The 21,789-nt window shown below is 48.9% G+C and overlaps 1 long non-coding RNA gene across 1 annotated transcript; it reads right to left on the bottom strand.

The window, feature by feature from the left end:
• Window positions 1-3,687: 3,687 nt before the first annotated feature.
• On the bottom strand, window positions 3,688-9,645 carry LOC307054008. The gene is made up of 3 exons (XR_013810923.1): window positions 9,587-9,645; window positions 5,157-5,265; window positions 3,688-4,122 (listed from the first exon to the last, which is right to left on the bottom strand). It is a non-coding gene; the product is annotated as an uncharacterized lncRNA (long non-coding RNA).
• Between the last annotated feature and the right edge of the window lie 12,144 nt (window positions 9,646-21,789).

Genomic DNA, 21,789 nt, shown 5'->3' on the forward strand with positions numbered 1-21,789 from the left:
AACCTGGGGACCTACCCCTGGCAATTGGCCTCTGAAGTAACATGGGAGCAGTCTTGTGGGACTGAGCCCTCAGCCTGTGGAATGTGATGTTACCTCTGGGCAGATAGTGTTAGAATTAAGTTGTAGACACCCAGCTGGTGCAGCAGAGAATTGCTTGGTGGTGTGGAAACTACCCCTCCACACACACACACACACACACACACACACACACACACACACACACTTTGTAATTGGGTCTTAAAATCATTTTAGCACTGGTAGGAAGTGAAAGAGTTACAAGGAAAGATAAAAGGTGAACTGTGGAACCAGCTCTCATGGTTGGTAACTGGGCTTAATTCCTCAAGGAAACGTGCAGAACACACACCTCAGAATTATCCCACCTAAGGGGTGAGGGAGCTGGGGTATTTATACATCTACTCTGGAGAGTCAGAAGATGTGGGCAACCAGGAACAGGTGCAAATGTCCTGGCACTTCTGACCTGAAGGCTGGTGGGGCCGGTGAGCCCTCAGGCAACTGAAAGTCAGCCCGAGCACACAGAGGGACACAGAGGGGGTACTGCCAGCGTCTGTCACACACTCATAGGATACAAGTCACGGTGATAGTGCCCATTGGTTAAGAGACTTTACCAAGACAAAAAAAAATGATCTGTGAATTCCCGAAAGGTCTTGAAACAAATGTGTATTTAATTCCATCATCTGCACACATTTGAAAGCCAGAGGTACTAATGTGTTTGTGAGAAACATCATTCGTGTCGATTCTCGGTGTCTCATGGAGGGTCTCTGGCCCCCGGAAGTCAGTGTACCAACCACTAGTGCTCTTTCTGTTGTGAAATGAGCCAGCTGCCCCCCAGGCCAGAGCTGTTAGGGCCGGGGCCGGGGGGCATTTTGATGGCTTGATCACCTGAAGATAAAGTCACATTTTGGTATTATAGTTTGAATTAAATGGGTACCCAATACAATTAATGATAGATTGAGGAGGAGGAAAAGGGCCCGTTATACATTCACTGTCATCCTCTTTGGTACAGAACTGCCGACCACAGGTCCCGACAGAGCCATCTCTGCAAAGACCATGGCCATCAACCTTGCCCACAGAGGCCATCATGCAGGGCTTTGTGTGTGGCCACATAGATTACCCCATGCTCCCTGCCACTGTGCTATCTCTAAGGCACTGTGAAAACCCGAGTCTTCAGCCTGCGGGACTTCCTTTGGCCTCCCTGGTCCTCAGACCCAGCCAACAACCTGCCTGCAGTCGGGACAGAGCTGCCCCGAGGGGCTGTGAAGCAGGCTTGTGCAGTGAGTATAGATCCGCACTGACACTGGCTTGGTTTGTGTTTGCAGGTGGAGGGCAGGGCACAGATTTTCCTTTTACTGTAACTTCACTTAGCTCTCAAGCCCTCAATTCTGTGGGTGGCAGGATATATTAATCTTGCCAAGTCAAGGTAAAGTCCAGGTAGTCGCCATTTAAAATGAAGTCACTTTGAGGGCTTCCCTGGTGGCGCAGTGGTTAAGAATCTGCCTGCGAATGCAGGGGATGCAGGTTCAAGCCCTGGTCTGCGAGGATCCCACATGCCGCGGAGTGGCTGGGCCCGTGAGCCATGGCTGCTGAGCCCGTGCGTCCGGAGCCTGTGCTCTGCAGCGGGAGAGGCCACAACACTGAGAGGCCCGCGTACCGCAAAAAAAAAATAATAATAATAAAACAAAATGAAGTCAGTTTGAAGTATCTCTTCAGATAATTCAGGTTCTCAGGTCAATTCCACACTTAAGTCTTAGGTGATTCCAGGAGCTTCTGCTCCCTGTCTGTCCACTCTGGTCATTCCTTTTCCTGGTGTTGATGACCCAGCAACCATTCCACCCCTGTCTGTCTGGGTCTGGTTTCCAATCCATCCAATCTGGTTTCCAATCCTGTGGCCTCTGTCTACCAGGCCGCCTCCCCTCAGGGACCTGGTGCCCGGCATTGTGCAAACCTCCTTCCCAGGCACCGAAATACTCACTCCTCACCCATTCCCCATTGGGCTGCAGAGGGGACGTCCAGGGCTCTGTTCAGGGCTGGGGACATGGTCACCTTCTCTCTTGCCCACCTCCACATCCTAGAGGCTTCAGTGTTTTGTCTTCACAAAGAGGCCATTCCTCATGTCTGGTTTTGTGGACCAAACGTGAGGCCCCAGGAGGGGTCCCACAGCTTGACTGTATGCACGAGGGTTACCTACATGCACGACCTCGATCCATCCCTCATCCAACAAAATTCAATTTGACAATTGCCTAAGGTCTCTTCTCCCTAATGAGTCTTTTCTTCCACTTGTCGTGTCTGAAGAGAACAGCGTCCCTGGTGCCTGTTTTGTCTGTTAAAGAATCTTTTTCTCCTTCCCAACTCTGTATCCATGTGCTGTAAACCTAAAGGGAATTTCTCTTTACGATGTCTAATCAGATGCAGAAATAGGAGAGATATCTTTTTTTTTTTTTTTTTTTTTAGCGGTACGCGGGCCTCTCACTGTTGTGGCCTCTCCCGTTGGGGAGCACAGGCTCTGGACGTACAGGCTCAGCGGCCATGGCTCACGGGCCCAGCCGCTCCACGGCATGTGGGATCTTCCTGGACCGGGACACGAACCCGTGTCCCCTGCATCGGCAGGCGGACTCTCAACCACTGCGCCACCAGGGAAGCCCAGGAGAGGTATCTTGAACACCCAGGGAGAGCAGGGTTGGATATGCATTTAGACAGGATGGGAGAGGATATCTATGCAGACAAAGGGATGAGAGGAAAACAGAAAAGGACAAGCAGTCACGGGTGACAAGCAGGGGAGCAGAAGAAAAAATGAAAAGAGTGGGAGATTGATGGCAAACAGAATCACAGGCACTGGGGACCTAGGCAGGGTGTGTGTAAGCCTTTAGGCCCCCTCCATTTCTGGGTCCATAAAGCAAGAGGACACTGATGCTGGCCACCAGCCCAGAGCCTCCGTGATACCTGACTCAGTTTACATGGTCCCCTGATCGACCCATCCCTGCCAGCCTCCTGACCGCAGTCCCAGCTGGAATGGTTTCAGAGTGGTCTCATGCCATTCCCACCATCACCAAGCTCCTCTTAGCCTCCCCCAGGGGTGAGACCCTATCACAGCCTCCACTGTGCCTCCCAAGGTAGGAATTGCCATAGCTCCGGCACCCAGCTCTGGCCTGACCCAACCCACGAAGGTTCTAGCAACTGCTAGGAGCTACAATCTAGAAGGATAGGGCAATCTTTGCCAGGAGAGAACAGCAGATGATTGCTTGCCTTTCCTGGCCCCTCCTATCCCCCCACCCAGCCTGTTCCAGGTAGAGGGGTTACATACGGCCTCTCCTGAGATGTCTCACAGGGCCACGCAGCCGTATCCCCTAAGAAACTGTGGCCATTTGCCTGTGTTTCCTTCCCTCCCTTTATGCCTCACTCCCCTTTCTCCCTCACTCTGGCTTCCTTGGGATTGCACTACCACTCCCCACCCCAAAAATGTATTAGCACACAAGCTTTGCTGCAGGCTCTGTTTTCTAGGGCTCCCAGACAAGCCTTGCCCCAGCAGACGGGCACCCCGCAGCAGAGCGGTGAGGGGCTGCACACTGGGATGTAAACTACAATCTTATCCATTTCCTGGAATGGGTGTTTGAGGCATGGTCAGTTACATCCGTTTCCTAGGACTGCTGTAACAAATTACCACAAACTGGATGGCTTAAAATAACCAAAATTTATTCTCTCACAGTTCTGGAGACCAGAAGTCTGAGATCAAGGTACTGGCAGGGCTGCACTCCCTCCCCAGGCTCTGGGGGAGAAGCCTTCCTTTCCTCTTCTAGCTTCTGGTAGCTGTTGGCACTTCTGCGCGCTCCTTGGCTTGTGGCTGCACCCCTCCATCTTTGCATCACGTGTCTTCTGTGCATCTGCCTAGTCTCCATCTGCATCCCTCCTGTAAGGACACCTGTGATGGTGTTTAGGGCCTGCCTGGATGATCCAGGATGATCGCCGCATCTCAGGATCCCCAGCTTAATCACATCTGCAAAGTCCTTTTTCCAAACAAGGTCTCATTCACAGGTTCCAGGGATTAGGCTGTCGACATATCTTGAGGGCGGCGGGCACTTTCCAATCGACCGTACCATCCTCACTCTCCTGGTTGGAATATGCAGTAGAGAGAAAGAAAAAAAAAATCAAGTGAAACGCTAACTTTACCACCAAACAGTTCTAGGCAGAGAGAAGCATGAGCATGAAAAACGTGCTAATGTTTCCATTTCTGGTGCCGACTTGGGCACAGGAGAGACCCCACTTTCAATCTTCATGTCAACATGTGTTATTTCTTCCTCGAGAGAAACAAAACTGAATAATCCAGCATCGCCGAGTGGAACAGCTCACAAGTGGAAGAGCCGGGGTTGGCTGCAAGCCCCAGGCCCGTGGCAATGGGACACGCCCACCCAGCCCCTCTCTGGCATCCCGCCAGCTCTTTTTGGCTCCTTTGGGCCAAAAAAGCCCCCAGCCCAGCCATAGCTGGAGTGGAACTCCAGTCAGTGGCCCCATTTAAAACCCATCTGTGAAAGGCTCATAAATCACACCCTCGGAAAACTCACTCCTCATTGTAACTCAGCAGAGAACAGCTCTGTTCAGAGATTTAAATAAACGTGAGTGTGTAGTCAGTTGGTTGTTTTTTCAGCGGGGGCTTCTATGTAGGAGGATTTTGCATCATATTCTTTCAGCTGTTCATGTTAATAATGCCAGGGATAATTACAGGCCTTTCTCCAAATGTAGCAGTCTCTATTGTCAGATTAAGCAAGTGGCCAATGAACACTTTTAGTGTGATTTCAGGGGAGGCAGCAAGGCTTAGAACCCCAATACCTCTCCCCTCTGACCTTGCAAAACAACTAGGTCAATGTCCCAGATTCTACAATTAGAGCTTCCTTCCTTTGGACCTGCCCAGGGTCAAAACACTAAGATCGCTGGAAGGGGCCACACTTTTAAGCAGGGTTCACGTATACATTTATCTTAGCATTTTCTCAGAGCAAGGGTTATGGTGGGAATGCAGGATAATCCACTGGATGGGACAGGGAGACACGATAAAGGGGAAGGTGAATAATCACATGCAGGGTTGAATCCTGGAGAAGGTCCCTTGTGCTTCTCATTTTACAGTTGAACTAAATGTATTAAGTGCGTACCTTGTGTCCAGGGATACGATCTTCCTTATAGGTGATCTCATTTAATCCTCACATCCACCTGTGGGGTAGGCACCAAAGCTACTCCATTTATAAGTCTGTTTGTTCTCACCTAAAGTGACACCAAAGAAGTTACCAAAGTGTATATGTCTGTGTCAAGTTAAGTTTCACAAAAGAACTGTCTCCAGACCCTGAGAAACTAGTGCTTTGGGGCTGGCTTGCTTCACAACAAGATCTCAGGCACAACATATTTCTGGAGATAGAAGAGATCTCCAGAGCTGCCACAAAATAGACAGACAGACATGCAGACAAAGGAAAGCTGAGTCTGAGAGGGGGCAGGGAAGAAAGGAGGGAGGTGGGGTTCTCCAGGTTTCTGTGACCAGAAGCTGAGCAGGAATCGCCAAGAACTAGGACAGGAGTGGTCAGGAGCTGGCTGAGAGGCCAGGAGGGAGACAGGGCTGCGGTAACCAGGTATCTGCATGGCGGGAACTGGCCTGAACCTATGGCAACAGGGAGGCGGTAGGGCTGTCCTGAGGTAGAATCCCGTACGGGGACCGAAATCTGAGATTCTTACTCTAAGAAAAAATCTTTGAAGGATTCTGGGGTGAACTGTATGGAAAAGAGGGGGCTTTAGCATCTATGGGTAAAAGGAGATGTAGACCCTCTTTGGAGGAAAGGCTTCTCAAGTTAGTTTGCAGGAATCCCACAAATTAAAATCAAGCACAACCTCACGAACAAAAATCAACAAATACTTGGGAAGGCAAGTCACTGTGAAAAAAAGCTAACAGAAACAAGAAACAGCAGCTGTAGATCCCCAAGGACTACAGATGTTTCTATTGTAGCAACAGCATGCAGAACTGTGAAGTATAAAACATCTAAAGAATGGATACACTTATAATGTATGAATAAACAACAGGAAAACATTAGGCATCAATTGGTAGAATCAGGGAGAAAAACAGATCGAACTTTTAAAAATTAATAACAAAACTGTTGGAGAAAAGCGCAATGGATATAAATACTGAAGAAGTCACCCTTTTATGTATTATTCACCAGTGGAGGGAGTTCTCATTTAAATTTGCATCTAGTACTTTGTCAGTCACTTTTTTATATTCTTTGCAAAATTCACACAGATTATTGATTATTTTTAATAAAACAAATGTTTCTGTACCAATGGAAAAAAACCCTCAATGGATAAGTTAAACGGTAGATTACACTGTTAAAGAGAGAATTCATGAACTGGAAAATATATCTGAATAACTTATCCAGAATACAGCAGAGAGAAAGAGAGGAAGATATGAAAAAGTATAAAAGATATGGAAAAAGAACAAGAAGATCTAGCAAAGAGCTTGGCAAACTATGGCCTGTGTGTCAAATTCATCCAGCCACCTGTTTTTGTAAATAAAGTTTTATTGGAACCACCACACTCATTTGATTGTGTATTGCCTATGGCATTTTTTACAATACGATAGAGCTGAGTAGTTGTGACAGAGACCATATGGCCTCCAAAGCCTAAAATATTTACTCCCTGGCTTTTTACAGAAAAAAAAAAAATTGCCCCTGGACTAGTACATACATGACTGGGAACCCAGGAGGAAAATTTGGAGAGAAAGGAAGAAAGGTAATATTTTAAAAGAGAATGACTGTATTTTCCAGAACTATTTAAAACATGTAGCCACATCGCCAGAGAGTACAATGTATTCCAAGCAGGATAAATAAAGAGTCATGCTTGCATTACAGGTTGAATTTTGTCCCTCAAAAAGATACATCCAAGTCCTCATCCCCAGTACCTGTGAATATGACCTTATTTGGAAACAGGGTCTTTGCAAATGTAATCAAGTTAAGAATTTTTTCTTAAGGCCATGCCACACAGCATGTGGGATCTTCGTTTCCCTGACCAGGGATTGAAACTTCGCTCCCTGCATAGGAAACGTGGAGTCTTAACCACTGAGTGCCAGGGAAGTCCCAAGATAAGGATCTTGAGTGAGATCATCCTGAATTTGAGATGGGCCCTAAATTCAATTGTTAGTGTCTTACAAAGAAAAAGGAGAAAGAGTTATCAAATAACTTTGATAATTTTGTGGATTTTTTTTTCCTTTAGATACCTGTTGTATTTTTATTTGATGATCTAGTCCTCCTAGCCCCTGGAGACTCTTTACAGATCTTTTTAAAGTATGCGTCTTTTCGAAATGCTTTTGTCTCCAAATCTTCCATTTATACAGGCCCTGAACTCAGAGACAACAGGCAGAGTAGAAGGTGGGAGCAGGACCCTGGATGGAAAGGAGGAGAATTAAGTGAACATCTATATGCTGAGCAGCCAAGTTCTCCTACTCAGTTCCCAGAACACTGGAATGAGGTGTTTTTTCCCCAGGAAAGAAATGGGAGGATTTGACCAAAAAGAAACTAAATGGCCCCAGTTAAAACACTTATAGATACTCATAGTTGGGGACCCCAGTGAAAAACACAGGTAGCCTCTCAATCACCCCACAGGGAAGCCCAGATGCCCACACGTCCTTCCAAACTGCTTAGAGCTTCCTATCAGACCCATTCTCTGACCTGTGGACAGGCCAAGATCTTTCCCTTGTCTTTGTTTGTTTGCTTGTTTGCTTTGCTTTCTGTTCTTGTTCTATGATCTGTTGCATGTTAGACACCATCCTCTAACATCATGTTACAGACTTTTTTTCCCTAGCATTCTAACATGACCTGGCCTCTAACGTGATAGGTAGAAAACAAACAAACTGAAAAAAAAGACATACGTGGGCAGTAGAATCAGAGCAGCAAATAGTGTAGCCCCAAATTCCGAGAACTTCAGCAAGTGACCTTATTTGGATATGTAATTCGCTGTTATCTTGAGATAAGATTATCCTGATTTAGGGTGGGCCCTAAATTCAATGACTGGCATCCTTTTTTTTTTTTTTTTTTTTTTTGCTGTACGTGGGCCTCTCACCGTTGCGGCCTCTCCCATTGAGGAGCACAGGCTCCGGACGCACAGGCTCAGCGGCCATGGCTCACGGGCCCAGCCGCTCCGCGGCATGTGGGATCTTCCCGGACCGGGGCACGAACCCGTGTCCCCTGCATCGGCAGGTGGACTCTCAACCACTGTGCCACCAGGGAAGCCCAATGACTGGTATCCTTATAGGAAGAGACAAGGACACAGAGACACACGGGAAGACCATATGACAACAGAGCCAGAGATTGGAGTGATGCAGCCACAAATCCAGGAATGCTTGGGGTCACAGAAGATAAAAGAGGCATGGAAGGATTCTTCCCTAGAGCCTTCAGAGGGAGCATGGCCCTGATGACACCTTGATTCCTGACCTCCAGAACTATGGGAGAATAAATTTCTGTTGTTTTTAAGCCACCAAGTTTGTGGTAATTTGTTATGGCAATACTAGGAAACTAATACAAGCCATGCTGCTAGAGATGCAAAAGTTAGAATCCAAGGCCTGCCAGAGAGGAGGAGCCTTGAGGCTTCAAAAGCATTTGACTGGGATCTCAGGACTATACCCTGAGAGAAAGGGAAATCAGATTTAGTTTGAACACCAGACTAAATCTCAAGGGTGAACAATGCAGAAACATGCATATGAAACATGTGGAACTTAGTGTAAAAATCTAACATAGGTATAACTGGAATGCAGACAAGATGATGGAGGGGACAAAAAGAAGTGATAATTGAAGATTTACTAGCTGACAATTTTCCAAAATGACAAAAGACATTAAACCACAGAGTCAAGCAGGATAAATAAAAAGAAAATTGTTTCTAGGCAAATCAGTAAAACTAATGGAAACCAAAGACAAAAAAAAATCTTAAAAGCAGTTAGAGAAAAGAAAAAATACATGACATTCCAAGGAGCAACAATGAGACCAACAACTGACTTTTCAACAGGAACAATAGAAGCCAGAAGACAATGAAATAGGAAGGAAACTGCTCAATCTGCAGGAAAAGCGGTATCTATTAAAAACCTGCAGCAAACATGATATTTAATGCTTAAGTCAAGCTTTCCTCTTGAGACCAGAAATGAGGAAAGGATGTCCGTTCTAACGACTTCTCCTCCAAATTGCATTGGAGGTCTAGTCAGCACCATAAGGCAATAAACAAATAAAATAAAAGATATGGTGATTGTGAAGCAAGAAATAAAATTGTGATTATTTGCAGACAACATGGCATGTTCTTTGGACAACTTGGTAGAAAAGCCCTCTCATCCATCCCTGTTGCAGGTATAGAGTGTGTCCTGGAGCAGAGATTATAATTCTTTGGGGCTGCCCACAGGCTGTGGGAAGGAGATATGCCTGGCTTGACTTAGCTGCCTCTGGCCAGGTCAGACTGTATCAGTGTCGGGGCAGGCAGGAGGGGGAACCAGCAGCTGGTGGGCTGCATGCAGGCGCACTAAGCCCCACAGCGGGGCCCTTGGACACCTGTGAAGTTCTGTACTCACCTTGAAAGCATCCTCACGAGTGGGGTGCGGGGAGTGACATTAAACAGCGATACAAAAACATGATGACCAGTTGAGAGAGAGACCACAGAAAAAAGAAAAGTTTTATAAGTTAATACCTTCAATGTCACTTTTTTTTCTGTTTTTGAAGAAACCTCACATTTTCATTTTACCTTGGGCCCTGCAAATTATGTAGATGGCCCTGCTTCCCTTTATACCTCAGGGCACAGCTTAGACCAGCTAAAGTCTCAGTGATAACAGAAGGGGAGGGGAAAGGAGATGCTGAGGGAAACACATGTGAGACTGTCCTCTTGAGTAGGTCAGAAGATCACAGAACTGGCTGAGTCCCCTTTGTAGCTCCTGGCTTTCATCTATAATGCACTCCTGAGACCATGCACTGGGGTCAAACCTGAGAGGTTGGAATAGCAGATGTACCCTTGGAGAAAAATTCTTATAAGATCCTAACTTACACTTTCTCCTTTAGATATATTTTAAAATTTGTAAATAGTTTGGTATTGGGGTGGGATGAACTGGGAAACTGGGACTGACATATATACACTACTATTTATAAAATAGATAACTAATGAGAACCTACTGTATAGCACAGGGAACTCTACTCAGTGCTCTGATCTAAATGGGAAGAAAATCCAAAAAAGAGGGGATATATGTATAAGTATGGCTGATTCACTTTGCTGTATAGCAGAAACTAACACAACAGTGTAAAGCGACTATACTCTAATTTTAAAATATTTTAATAATTAAATAAATAAAAATAGTTTGGTATTTGTAAATAATTTGGTCTCTTTCTAAAAGATAAGAAGCTTTTTTTAAAAACAGGTTAACTACAATATCATTATCATACCCTAAAAAAAGAACACAACCTTCTGAAGCTGTACTATGGGCCAGCAGGGACCACCACCAGGCAACAGTTCAGAAAGGTCCTTCATCAGCTAATGCACCTGAGGCCCAGTGTGATGGGTTATATACAGTACGTGAGCAGACAATACACAAAATCAAATGCATGCATCTGTGCTCAGCTAGAGAGTCCTTCTGTCCCCAGTGACCTCAGGGCATCTGCAAATGGCAGCTGAGATATTATCCCTCCGGAAGCACAGGCATCTCCTCTCTACATAGAACGTCCTGATTTCCTACCAGGATTCAAGGAGGAAAATTGGGTAGACATGGAGACCCCTGGGGATATTCACTTCCTTAGTCCAAGTAATGGACATTCAACCTATGTATCTTTCAACTCAGAATATCTAGGGACATGCAAGTATTTCGTTTGTTTTATGGTCATTGCTATAGCCTTTTGGCATTTGACATTGTGAGTTGAACTCATGTTTAATGCATGAACTCGGGGAAAATTTGATAGATAGGATAGATTGCTAATATGTTTAAGGAATCGCTTACAATTACTAGGCTAGACTCAAAACAGCAGAAACTCTCTCCAAATAAATGTGCAAGTAGCAAGTCTTCTACAAACTGTAGCAAGTCTTCTACAAATTGAATAACTCAGCAAGCACTCGACCTGAAAGGAAAGCTCTCGGAGCAAGTAATCTTGGCTTTGGCTCATGTTCCTTCTGACCCATTAAGTTATACAAGGGCATCAGTCACTGAAAGCTAAAATTAACACTTATGGGTCTTGCCAGAGAGCTCTGATACCTCCAGTGGGAACTTTCCATGTGCTTGTGACAGACCAACATCCACTGGTGTTGCCATGGGGAAAAAATAAGAATTGAATTTCCTGCCTTGGTTTTTCCAGCAACTGCCAAGTGGGTAGTCTGCTTGGCCTGTGGTGATAACTCTGCTTTGGTAACACTGACTCAACAAATACTTATTGGCCACCCCACTACATGCCCAGTATGATGCTGGGTGCTGGGGGTAAAGAGGTACACAGGACAGACAAAGCATGCACCCCAGATCCAGAAGATCTGGGCCCCTAGACCAGCCTCAGTACTCATTGGCCATGTGGTTTGGGGCCAAGTCTCAAAAATCAAGTAGATTCTAGGCCCTGGAAGAGTTCCTAGTGAAAGTAACACTCCACACCAAGTGAGTAAGAGCTGGATTAAATCCCAGCTCTGTCCGTTACCAGCTGTGTGGCATGAGCCTGTGGTCATTTAGAAATGGCCAGAAAGGAAGAAGCAGCAGTTGGGAGTGGGTGAGTGAAAGGAAGATCTGAGGGAAACTACTTGGTTATAATTTCTTCTTTTCTTTAATCAGAGTGTAACTTTCACATAGTTAAATATTATAACTTACACAAGTCTTAAGTATGGGGCTTGATGAATTTTTCACATGAATCTCATGTAACCACAACCCAGATCAAGATACAGAACATTTCCAACACCCAGCAGGTATAATTTTTAAAGTGAAAATACCAAAACCCAAATCTCAGGACCTCTGATAGGTTACCACAATCAGTGCTACCAGCCACAGAGCTGATTTCTGACCAGTGGAGATGAGCTTATAGTCTCATTCTTCTGGTGACCAAGAGCACTACTTATGAACTAGTCTGCTGGACGTGGGCGTACAGATGAAGCCCGTAAATATGACTTAGAACAGAGTTTTAACGTGTACTAAGCTAACTGGCCAATCCAAGGATGAAATCTACACTCTTGCCCGCTCCTTACCGCCAAACTCAAACGTACTAGTTACCCAGGCCAGATTTTCCTTGTTATAAAATTTATTAAATATTTCTCATAAACTTGTTGCAAGGCAAAAATAAAAGTTGGAGGCATGTTATTCATTACAGCCAAAAGGTGGAAACAACTCAAATGACCATCAACAAATGAATGGATAAAGAAAATGTGGTATATCCATACAATGGAATATTATTTGGCCATAAAAAGGATTGAAGTCCCAATACATCCCACAACCTGGATGAGCTGTGAAAACGTCATGCTAAGTGAAAGAAGCCGGACACATAAGACCACATACCATAGGATTCTATTCATATGAAAGTCCAGAATAGGGAAATCCGGAGACAAAGTAGATTAGTGGCTGCTTAGGACTGGTGATAGGAGTTGGAGGATAGGGAGTTAACAGCTAATGGGGTTCCTTTTTGAGGTGATGAAAATGTTCTAAAACTGACTGTGAGGATGATTGCACGTATCTCTGGACACACTAAAAACCACTGAATTGTACACTTCAAATGGGTGAATTGTATGGTACATGATTTTAGTTAAAATTCACAGCCTCCTTAGGAGGTAGCTCCTATCCCCAATGTACAGATCACAGAACTCAGGGTTAAAGAGAAGCCAAACTAGATTTGACACCAAATCTTGCCCTCTTAACCACTGTGCAAATACTCACTTTAAAAAGGCATTTTTCACATTAGAAATGATTTCCATAGGACATCGTTTCTTATCTCTTAGTTGATGAGAAATAGAATTACTAGCTCAAAAGCTGTGAACATTTCTAAGAACCTTGATACACATTAGAAGGCCAGATTCTCAGTCAAAGTCATCATCAGGATGGAGAATGCCTCCAGGGCAGGGACTCACTTTTATCATGCGAATGCCTGGCTCTGTGCCTGGCGCACTGTGGCCACCCAGGGATATCTCCTGAATGAGTAACAGCATGTGTGCAAGCAGGAGAGCGGGAGGACTCCCCAGTGCAAAGAACTGCACTCCTTTTGTACATAATGTACAAGCTCCTAAGTGAGGCCAGCTCTAGACTACACATGAATAATGAGCGCCTGGAACATGCAGCCCTCCATCTGTCTGCTTTGGCCACCTTCACACGCCAGGTGACTCACCACACGGTCCCCTGATTTAGTTGACTGCGAAGAGGTCGAAAATAACTTAATAAGTTACACCACGGTGCATCTGGGTGACCACACACGGGGTTGGAAATTACATCTATTCTTTTAGGTAGTAGTTCAATGGGAACATTTTTCAGCAAGTGCAACTGTTTCTGTTTGGATTATTTAATAACTTCCCTAGTAAATGCTGATTCTCCATATAAATATTAGCAACTGACATACATAGTCACAGTCCACCAATGCCCCAAGTAAGTTAGACTATAAACCCAATGCCTTTGGAAGCTGCATTAACCAGTGCAGGCCACTAAATTGCCTTGACAAGCCCGGCCCTACTTCTCCACCAGGAAACAGCTGTACCTATATCACAACCAGCTAAAGAGGTTTGCACTGCAAAAACCTTGGGATCTCAATGAACTGCTTTTTCCTGCAGAGCAGTTTGGTGGCAAGAGGGTCTGTTGAGAATTTCACCACTCAGTTGCCAAACCACCTCATCTCACCTGTAATCAGGTGGGTCTATGTTCCAATGGGTTCATTCTTTCAGACTCTATCACATGGGGTTTTCCCCAGTCTGTACTGCCCCTTAAAAAAACCCCAAGCTCTTCGGTTATTAAAGATACTCCTTTTAGTGTTACCTTACCCACATCTTGTACTATACTATTCAGGGGTCTTTAGAGGGACGGAATTATAACTTGTATTATCAATATAGGAAATACCTGGAGAAAATGCAGATGCCCCTTGGCTCATATTCCACAGGCTGCTCTCCTGTCTATGAAACTATATCAGGTCCTCCTGGCACAGTCAGAGGAAGGCTGAGAGGCAGTCTTACCCAATCAGACCTTAATGATTTTATTTATTGCACATGGCCTAAAAACATGTTTCAACATAACTTGCCATAATTTTTCTGGTGATTTCTATGAATCACTTTTTAATTATGAATTATGTTTTTTAGAGACACTCCTGAGAAATTTTACCCAAGGTTCCCTTGACAACCATCTCATAAAGTATCTAAAGTGAAGCTGCTTCCGCAACCAATGCAGAAAATGAACTTTAAAGCATACATTCCTAAAAGATCCATTAGTCATCTTTGCTGAGAACGAATCTCAGATTCACACACGCAAAGGGTCGCTGAGAAATTCAGATCCACCCACATAACTAGCAAAATACATTTACTGTCAAATAAGGTTCAAAGGATTTTTGTACAAATATAAATTTTCTAACTTCACTTGGAGCATGTTTTCTTTTCTTCTAGCAAGGGATTTTCTCTGTGTGTCTAAATTATTGCCTTTCCACCCTCGGCTGAAAGTTTTCAGCTTTTACAGGATCTGCTATGTCCACCGCAGGAAGGATCTTTGCCTGCTGGATCAATCCAGGCCACTTAGAAATTAAAGTGTTTGTGCACGATAATGGGCACAAATTTCCATTTTGGGATTTACTTAGGAAAATCCAGCTGCTGGATCTCAAACAATCAGGTAAGGTCCAAATACTCTTAAAGGACAGCTGGGCGGGGGTTAGCCTGGAAATTCTAGCACTTTCTACAGGTGCAGCTTCCCCGGCTTCCACTTTCCTTCCTTTGGCAGAGTTGACAGCTTCTGCAAAAATAACGATGTAGACATCAAGCTAAACAGAAATATAAATAGGTCAATTAGCTTTCAATGGAGCACCCTTTATGTTGCTTAAACAGGGAGGTATTTTCTGGTCAATTACTTTAAGTAGACATCAATAAACACTAAAATTATTTGTGCATGGGGAGCCATGGCGCTGGGCTTTTCCCTCCCTGGCCCCCAACGGTCCAGGGAGCAAAGCAGACTCACACAGGCGCTTCCCAGTGCTCACTACCGTGTTTAAAGTGTTCAACAAGTGTTTGAGGCTATCCGCTTTCGGTCCAGACCGTGCTGAGAGCCCCAAAAGACGTGGCACCTGGCGCCTGTTGCCTCGCCAGGTCACCGGGCCACTCTCCTCCGACGGCGTTCACCACCGCCCATTTCTTTCCCCACGCCGTATTGTATTTATTCAAAAGTTAGATTTCGCAATAAACTCTTCCAAGTATCCACCTTCCCCCGCCCCTCCACGCCCTGCTCAGGGCCCGGCAATTGGTAGGAACGCTTCAGAATGAAATGCAAGATTGAAACGAAGTCTCACGCCACCATAATAAAGCGGTTTAATGAGCTTCGATCTTGGGAACGGCGTAGCATTTGCACAACTCCATGAAGCCACGCGCACACTCACACCCTGACCACCCCTCCCGTAAAAGGGAAAGCGAAGACAAAGTGCATGCCCCTGAACGTGAAAATCTGCCCGGCCCCCGAAGGCTCACCCTGCCTGGTTCAAAAGCTTCTGGGGAAGAAGTACAGAGAATTCCGTAGTCAGATTAAATAATGTCTTTGTCTACACCCGCTGGGCGAAAAGAACCTTGGTGCTATAACCAAGATTATTTCGTTTCCGCTCTCTAAAAAATGAAGACGGTGCTGGAGTTGGGGCCAAGAATATTCATAAGCCACACAGTTTGAATCCACCCTGTAGTTTATCAGCTAACCGATACTTTTGCCAGGGAAAATATTCTTGAATTGAGGAAAAGTGTTAAATTTAAAATTCTCCTTTTATACGAAAACGTGCGCTACCCCGTGCCTCCTCCTCCAGGGTATTTGCTCTGGCACCTAAAAGGAATTCTGTCGTGGGGCAGTTAAGAGGAGGAGAAGAACGGCGGAGGGGAGCTGGACCTTCTTCCTCGATCTGGGAACCACGCCGGATCTCCCTCCAAGAAAGCTGAGCCGCCAGCGTGAGAACTCGACTCCAGATTTGGTCTAAGAGCGCGCGAGCTGGGGACGGCTCAGGGATCTTTGGCGAAGCCAAGATGAAAGTACGGGCCCCTTAATTTCCACCAGACTTCCCTTCATCCACATACACCGGCTCTCACCCACTCCCCAGACCTCACGCGGACCCCGGGTCCCTCTGGTCCCTACTTCCCACGTGGAAAGAATCTGGGGGGAGGAGCGGAGCCGAGGCCGAGCGAGTACAGGGAGCTCGGGAGACGGGCTAGCACCAGACGAGGTCCGCACGGCCCCACTCACGCAAGTGAGCGTGCCGCACACCTCCCAGCGCTCACAGCCGCGTCCGCTCCAGCTCCCCGCCCGCCTGGCTACGTGCGGACCGAGGCTCTCCCCAAGGTACCCTGCGCCCCAGCCGTGAACGGTGCGCGCCCGCGTGCTCTCGAGCTCCCTACTCCCTCGTGCACTGCGCCGGCTCCGTGCGCACCGAGGCCCCTGACCCCTCCGTGTTTACTGAGCCTCTCCAGTGGCCGTGCGCGTTGCGCCCCCTTCCGCCAACCTGCCCAGGCCGCGTTTCTAACCACGCGGGCGATCCCGAGACTCTGAGAGCGCAAAAGGCGGGAACCACACCGCAAAGTCTGTCCGAAACAAATCTCCTTCTGGGCCCTCACCCAGCGCGGGGAGTAGGAGTCCCGAGTCTCTTCTGCGGAACTGAGAAGACCTCTGGAGACGGGGAAGCCTGAAGCTCGGCCCGTGTCTCCGAGTGGGACCCGCAGGTTTCAAAGCCGGATTTCGTCCCAGGACAGGGAGACCCGGCGAGGGGTCCCCGCCACCGCCTGCGTGCCGTGCCGGATGGGGTGCGGCCCCCCTACCGGCGTGGCCCCACGCCGCTCTGAAGTCTGGCTTTGGCGCGCCCAAAACCTCTGACGCGGGATGGCCCTCTGCTGTGTGCGTCTCCTCCTTCTCCACGGATGGAAGAGTGTGTTCCCGGATACACACCTCTCAGGAAACCCGCCTTCCACGCCAGCCCTTAAAACTAAAGAAAAAAAAAAAAAAATCTGCGCGAAGCAGGAAGATGCTCACGCCCCGGGTTGGGACGGCTGCGCGCGCTCAGGCCAGGCTGGAGGGAGCCGATCCAGCCGCCCCGCCTGCCCGCTGGCCTTTCTTTAACTTTCTCTACTAAACCGCGAATGAATTAGCGTACCTCTTCCTACAGATTTGTTTAGATTAGGGAGGTTTCCCTCAGTGTTCGCTTTACTTTGCGAACATTATATTAATAATTATATTAATTAAATAAAACGAGTTTGTGTCTTTAAAGCACTGTAATAGCCCTATATTATAGTCAGCCTTACATTAAGGGTTGGCTGCTACTATTATTACCTGCTAGAAAAAGAAAATTAAGCCTATCATGTTTGTGCTTTCTTTGATGTGCAGAAATATGTGTCTCTGGTGGGTAGATTTTTTTTTTTTTTAGGGACAAGTTTTGGTTGATGTTTTTGAAAGGCGGTTTCAGCGCCGTCGTTAATGAACTGATTGGTTTTCGGATTTCAAGGCGGCATGTCATTGATACAACCACTGAGGAATTTCAGCGCGCACCAGACGGCAGAGACTCCTCCAGCTCAAGGGTTTGCAGACACGATCGCGGGCTCGCTGGAGGCGAAAAGCGAGGCTTTGCCGGGGAGCGGATGGGCTGCCTCTCCCCGAACCAGGACTTTGAGGCGATGTTTCTGTTAAGCCGGAGCGAGAGCACTCTGGGAGCGGGCTGCGGAGGCTTCGTGCCGCCGGCTCGCAGAAGGGTCGCAGGAGGTCGGCGCAGGACACTCGGCTCCCCTCTCCTTCGGCCCGGATTCCTGGCCGGTCCCTGAGCGCCGCTCCTGGGCGCCGGGCGCTGCGTGCGCTCCAACAGAATCCTCGCTCTCTCCGGAGGACGCTGGATGTGTGTGCACGGGTAGGGGTGCCAAAGTCCCGGGCACCTTCTCAGAGACGGGGGTGAAAGCGGAACTGGGGCTGGGAGACGGCGAAGGAGTGCAGAGGAAAGGGCTGCCCTCTCACCACCGCTCCCCCACCGCCCCCTAGGTAACATTAGAAGAAACGTGTGGCCGTTTCCCCAAACCTGGCGCGGCTTCAGTGGCTCCCTCTGTGGCCCTCGCTGGGGACTGTGCTAATCACTATCATTAGTTACCAGTGACACTGATTTGGATCCCTAAATGCATCGCCTTGAGTGAGGGAGAGAAGTAGGCAGGAGGCACTGCCCCGGAGGGCCCCCTCAAGCCCGCAATCCCAGAACCCGAAGTCGTCCCGGACAACCAAGTCCGAGAAGGACTGCGCTCTTTTCGGAACCCCAGGGAGCAGAGTCAGCCTCGAGGAGGCCGGGATAGGCGACTGGGAGGTGGGAATGATCCCCCACTGGGTGGCGCCTCCTTCCCTCCCCTCCCCGCCCCACCCCCCCGCACAGCCACTTGGGGCACCCTGCCGAGGACCGAACGCACAAGCACCAAGGGACCCCAGGACCCTGTGCAGGAGGGCGGATCTGCACTAATTACTGTGATGTAATCAATCAGAGAGAAGCCGACCAACCTAAAAGCAAACACTTTCTCCTAAGGGGTAACTTCCAGTGAAATAACTTATTAAAAGCGAAACAAAACAAAACAAAAAGAAATAAACTTCTCTGCCTCTACTACTTAGGAACGTGTGAGCAGAGCGCGTTACTGTCTCGACCTCTCAAGGAACGAATCATTACGAAATTGCTCTGGATATCTGTAATTACTTTTATACAATGGGTAGTAATATTGTAATTGTTGTCCGAGCCTTTCTGGGAGTAGCAATGACCCCAGAAAAAGTTGATGATCTCTCCACTGGTCTTACACAAGGAAAGGAGTGAAAAATCGAAGTACCTTTTCAGATAGCTCAGACCAAACGCGCCTCCCAGCCTTGAAATACTCATATTTGTGATGCTGAACCCAAGCGGGATTTTCTGAAGTAACCACATCATGCTAATTGCCTGTGTAGACAAGAGTTTAGAAATCGAATAGGTTCACATCTCCATAGTCCTGGGTTTTCTGCTGTCTCGGCTTGTTTGGGCGGTTGAAGTTCTCCTAAACACCACTTCAGAGGTTCCAACCCCTTCCCCCAAATCTAGTGCTAGGCCTGGGAGGAGTTCTCCCCTCCCCACCTCCTTAGGGACAAAGTCTCTGATCCCTTTCTGCCACCGCAGCAGCCCATCCCTAGTGGAACATCTGCGCGTTTTCCCCTTGATCTCACGCGAAAGTCGGTTTCCGCGGAGGATGGGCCTCAGGTAGGCGCCGGGTGCGGCCCCGGGGAAAAACAGTTGCGGAGCATCTGAAGCGGAAAATCCAAGCAGATGTGGGGCGACCGGGCCCCGCCCCTTTCCTCTTAGGGCCTCAATTCTTCCAGATCAGTTTCCTAATGGAAAGTTTCTAAGAGGTGGGGGGTATGCGGAGGCTTGCTCGTGCGCCTCGGGGTGCGCCTAGGCGCTGGGAAGCAGGACAGACTGGTGCTGGTGGCGTCCCGCAAGCGCAGCAAAAGCTTTCTGGACTCAAGGTGTCTGACCCCTCTTTCCACCTGCCCCCAGCCTCTCGTCATTCTAGATTCTGCCAACTCCTTCCGGGCCAGTAGGAGAACCGCCGTTTCTGGGTGATGCCCGGGACTGAGAGGTCTTTCGTTGCCCTGTGCTTCTCCCCTGCGGGCCCGTCTCCGTGCTCTGCGCGACGTGCTCGACTTTCGACTCAAAGTGTAGACTAGGAGGTACTCCCTGCACCAGGAGCCCTGGAGCAAGGAATACGCAGTAGGTGTCCCAACCGGCGGCCACCGGCTTCTGATCACTCCAATTAGCACGCGTTTAGTGCTTTTTCCAGTTTACACAGAGCTTCTATCCTGTGGGTGTCCTAAGGGCCTCAGGCTTTCCCTTCGGCAGGGAGAGCCCTGGGACGACCCTATCCAAGCGCAGGGGTTCTTCCTTCGCCATTCCACGCAGACATCACTATTCTTCCCGCCTGGGGAAACCTCTAAGTTCGCGCCGAAGTACTCTGTGTTCTTTCGGTGGTGCTGTGCGGGAACCCAGGCCCATCTCCGCGCGCTGGGTGTGTGTGTTGAATGAATGTGTTGGGGGGAGGGTGATAAAAGGCCCACTTGGGCGTTTGCTGGGGCACACTGTGGGCCCTAAAGTGCCCCACAGCCAAACATCTGCGAATCTTCAAACGCTCCGTTATGCTACGTCTCACACCACGCGATTTGAACCTGTCTCGCAGATGCAACAGCAGCTGCCACTACTGAAGACCGGGTATCGAGATATCAAGTACAATTTCCCGTGAAATCCGGGAACTTTGGTTTAAGGAACGTTTCTGTTCCTGTTACTTGTCGAGTTTCTCCCACTTCCACTTAACCATGTTTCTGCGATCTGGGTAATCCCTTTCAAGCCCAGGAGGAATTCTCCCGGGTCCATAATTGAGGATCGGAAATCGTGGGGGTGAGGGACGCCTTAAATCCTCCCGAAGGCAGGAAGGTGCCGGAGCGCACACGGGGGCGGCCTGAGCAAGCGGCGGCGGGGCCCAGCCGGCAATCCATTCCCCCCTGGAGCTCCTTCTCCCGGAAGCCGGGAGACCACCGCTGTCCCCGCAGCGGGGTGAGGAACTCCGGGCGGGGAAGCGGGCCGGGAGCCTTGCGTTTGGCCACTGCGTACCCGAGCCGCTCGCGCGCCCCACCCCCGACCCTCTGCGCGCACGGCTGGAAAAAGGAAAGCGCCCCTGGATCCGAAACCCCAAGGAAAAGTGCTGGTTCCTACATGCGCCCGGCATTTGGTTGGGAGGCACCAACTCCGAAGCTCGCGCGGCTCGGTGGTTTCGAGCAAGGCCACGGCTGTGGGTTCCGCAGGGCGCCGGGGCACGTGAGGCCGAGCCCGGGTCTGCGCACGCTGTCCTGCCCACCGAGGGAACTACGACGCCTCCAACGCCATCGAACTTCTGACCTTCAAAGGGGTCCCTGGAAAGGGTCAGGAGCGCCTGCTGACGACAAGGTCGCCGTAGGCCCTGCCCTCCAGACGCGGGGGAGGGAGGCGAGTGCCAAGTCATTGTAATGGCAGTGAGCGCGCGGAGCCGCAGGCTCCTCCCGGGCCGGGGGAGAGAGAAGGCACCTAGAACGGAGATCTTAGCGCTGGGCCCCAAGGCTCCGGCGTCTCCCCTCCGAGCTGACCTCCAGATCAGGCCCCCGCAGCCTACAGCCTCGGCACACGTTCGAGGGACCCCAGGACCCCGCGCCCTGCGTCCACTGCGGCTGCCCTCTGACCCCGCGCGCCAGGAAGCTGGAGTCCTCCCACTGCATGCGTCCACACCGCGTCCGGAGGGTTCGGGCTTCTAGAAGGGAAGGGATGGGGGGCTACCTCGTGGCCGGGGTAGCTAGGAGGATCCTCCGGGCTTGCAGGCACCGACGGTGAGGTGGGGTATACAAGAGGACTCGAGGTCTAGTGTGGCCCTGAGGGAAGGCGCCGGGACGCCCTACGGCCGGCCGCGGTCTCCGACTGCGCCTCCCTAGCCAACTGCCTCCTGCCCCCATCACCCTGGCCACCACGAACGCTTGTCCGATGACCCTCGCTCGGTGTTCCTCGCCCTGAAGCACCCGCCCCAGCCGGCTTCCCTGAAATTCCTGCCGCACTGGATCGGGCTTCA

Source organism: Hyperoodon ampullatus (genome assembly GCF_949752795.1).
Source record: "Hyperoodon ampullatus genome assembly, chromosome: 5".
Taxonomy (NCBI): Eukaryota; Metazoa; Chordata; class Mammalia; order Artiodactyla; family Ziphiidae; genus Hyperoodon; species Hyperoodon ampullatus.